We start from the raw sequence: 3523 nt of genomic DNA on the forward strand, positions 1-3523 counted from the left end.
CATAACCCCATTCGGGTTCCATAGAGCAATTCTATTGGAATATAGCTTGCTCGGTTGTACGAGTCTTAACCCCAACATCGTCATTGTCGGTCATAGCTCCTATTGGTGAGGTTGACATGATGACCAAGAGTATCCATTTTTTGTTCCTTTCCTTCCTAATGTTGTCTTTCTTTCAGTTGTAGTTCACGGTGAATGACTTGCACAAGTTACTTTTTTTTTTTATTGATTGATGGTGTGTTTTCATAGCTCTTGCTGGAAGGGTAAAAAAGCAGATAGTAAAATAAGACTAGTAAGTAAACAATCACATTCTGATTTTGTTTCTTTTTCCCGTGTGTTCTTATCTTAGTTCTTCTCCTTCATTTATAGAGAATGGAATCATATCAAGGCTGCTACTTCTAGATGTTAAGGAGATATTGGAACACATCTGCACTTGCATTTCAAATCCATATGTTCTCACCTCATTGGAAGATTTGGAACAAAATTGAATAGAGAATATTGCAACCAAATGATTAAGATTTTTTCTAGACTAGTGAATCAACACTCTAAAACCACAAAATATTGCCAACTCATGCACTTAGACACACGTATAAGCTATAGACTTCCACCTTCACATTCTAGAGTGGTGAATAATCACTAATCATTAATTCCTAATGATTACAAACTTGCCAACTCACCTTATGTAGACTTCCACCTCTATTTTAGAGTGATGAATAATACCTACGCTTTACTCTCTAATGATTGTCAACACATCATTGTGCCTTTGTGAGAAAAATCAAGCCAAACTCTTCATAATTCCTTTCTCCAATTCAAACTAAAAATATCCCTAATTGCATATGAACATGAAAAAATACTAACTAGTTTTTGAAATAATTTTGTAGCAAAATGAATTTACTTGAGACTAGTTTACATATCAAATGTATAAGTTCTTGTACACATAGCGTATAAATAGAAATTCAATAAAATCATTACATAAAAATAACTTCGCACATACGCACACAAATATATAATATTTTTTTTTTAGTACAGGGTATTACAAAAATCCCACCTAGCGCTGCCTAGGTGCTAGGCAGTAATCACCGCCTCAATTAATCCCCAGACGTTTAAAAATTATGAACGCACGCCTAGGTGTCCAACTAGACCCGCTTAGGCACCTGCCTAGGTCGCAAGTCTGACTAAGAGAGAAAATAGATAATTTTTATTTTGCATTTTATTTTTTCAATAAATTGTAGGAACCTTGTTGAAGTGGATAAACACTCATTATATGCTTGTTCATTATGTTTTCATTATATTTTAATATTTTATAATATATATATATATATATGTCATTTTATTTTGCCATTATGTATCCCAATCAATGTTTTAAAAGGCGAAGGCGAAGGAGAGCCGATTCATGGATAACTCCACCAAGACGAAGCCTAACGAGACCTAAAATTTTATATATATATATATATATATATATATATATATATTACATATATGATAGTTTTGAATAATATTGAGGTGGGGTATGTAGTCTTAAAAAAGAGAAATAAGAATAATATAATGTTTCTTTTAACGAAAGAATAATATAACGTTAACAATAATAAAAACAAAAAGATGTTTATCTTTTTTTTTTCTAGGTTATCATGAGAATTTGAGAAAAGATGTTTATCTATCCTTAAAATAATAATAATAATAATAAAAGATACTTATCAATCTATCTTGCATTTGAGGCTTACCGCTGGGCAAATGCGATTTCATGGCCGTCCAGCCTCGAAAGTTGTGTAGGCGCGTCTCAGGGTGCGTTTTTAAAATATTGATCCCTGTATAATTATGTAATTTTTTAAAAGAATAAGTAGACATTTATTTAGATGTTTATATATTTAATTTAATTAAAATTGAAAAAAAACTGCCTAGACCTCACCTAGGTCCCGCTTAGCTAGACACATAGGCACTAAGCCCCCACCTCCGTAACACCTAGCGTATTTTAGAACCTTATTTACTGTATATGATTGTTAGGCTATCACAAGTCATATATTTTGACTTTACTTCAATTTGAACCCGAATTGTATGTGAACGCAATTATAGCTGTTAGATTGAAAAATTCATCATTCTCTGTTAAGATATAGATGAATATCAAGTTGCCGATGGATCTCTCTTGCATTCAATGCGAACTCTACCATGGTAGACAAATCTCGTATGATCTTTGAAATTAGTTATTTTTAATCCAATCATGAATCATGTAACAAATTAAAACAAGCGACGCGAAGAGCTTGTAAGCATAATATACCACTCATTTTATTCATGGGATGGTATGCTTTTATAATGAAGACAATGGAAGGACCCCCTTGGGCCTCCTTTGTACCCAAAAGAAGCAAGAAAATTCACTTTTTAACATAACGTAGGAATAAAAAAGAAAATCACTTTACTTTTTATATTCTCCCAACACTAAAATTATTTTACTTTACTCAATACATATTTAGTCTCCCTAATATTACCCTTCATGCAAACCCTACGTAGAAGAACATAATGATAAAATAAATCATCAGATATAAAAACATTGAATTACTTGGATCCAAATAAGTCTCCAATTAATGTTTACCTTGTTTTCTAAAAATTAAAAATGCAAGGTTTTTTCCATATATTTTACATGAAAAATGTGGAGGTCGGGAAAAGTTTTGGGGGAGGGGAGGCTATTCATCTTGAGGGTCATGGCATATCACAAGTCTCTTGAGGACTTACATATGGGATTTGAGTCTTTTTATTTTTTATTTTTACAAATCACTCGACAAAAGGGGTTGCTGATAGTGGGACTGAAACTTAGGTCTTGATCTAGCGAAGAGAACGATGATTACCTACCAACCAACCTCGTTGGCATTTTACATGAAAAATGTGATTCGGCCGGATAAGATCAACAACCCGAACAAACTTCTTCATGGTATGTAGGATGCGTGATGTAGTACATTCTAAGTAAACTCGAATATCATCATCTGAAACAATTTTGTGCACTTTGTATAACACAATAATGTAGACATAATGGGTTGAAGAGGAAGGTCTATCATCATTTGATAACCTAGATGTATTTTAAATATTGACAAAACGTTTTTGAAACATGCTGTTAAAGAACTTGGGTCACGTCATCCTGCGTTATTTATGTGAACATTGTTCTATGAAGGGACTAAAATGCTTTGAAATCATTATTGTTTACGAAACAAGTTCGCTGTGCTTTCTTAACCTAACCATCATTGATTAGTACATTGCTCGATATTTTTCATAAACTTAAGTAGCTGAAGACTTGTGTGATGTGAATAATCAACTAAATAAAGTAGGTTAATGTTGGATAAATTACATCTTTCTATACGATTTTTTGTAAACATAAGATGCCTTTGGAAAATCAATGAAAATGTGTTGAGCGCATTTGAGATGCAATTAATGATGAGTGCGCTGATTTGGCCTAATTTTCAAATTTATTAGGGCCAATATTCTAAATAGTGAAAAACATGAAAAGAAGAGAGGTGTAGGGAATACAATGCCCTCCCCCACA

This window comes from the organism of the source record quoted next, unplaced genomic scaffold (assembly GCF_019419815.1).
Source record: "Pyrus x bretschneideri cultivar Hongxiangsu unplaced genomic scaffold, Pyrus_bretschneideri_v1 Contig7, whole genome shotgun sequence".
Lineage (NCBI taxonomy): Eukaryota > Viridiplantae > Streptophyta > Magnoliopsida > Rosales > Rosaceae > Pyrus > Pyrus x bretschneideri.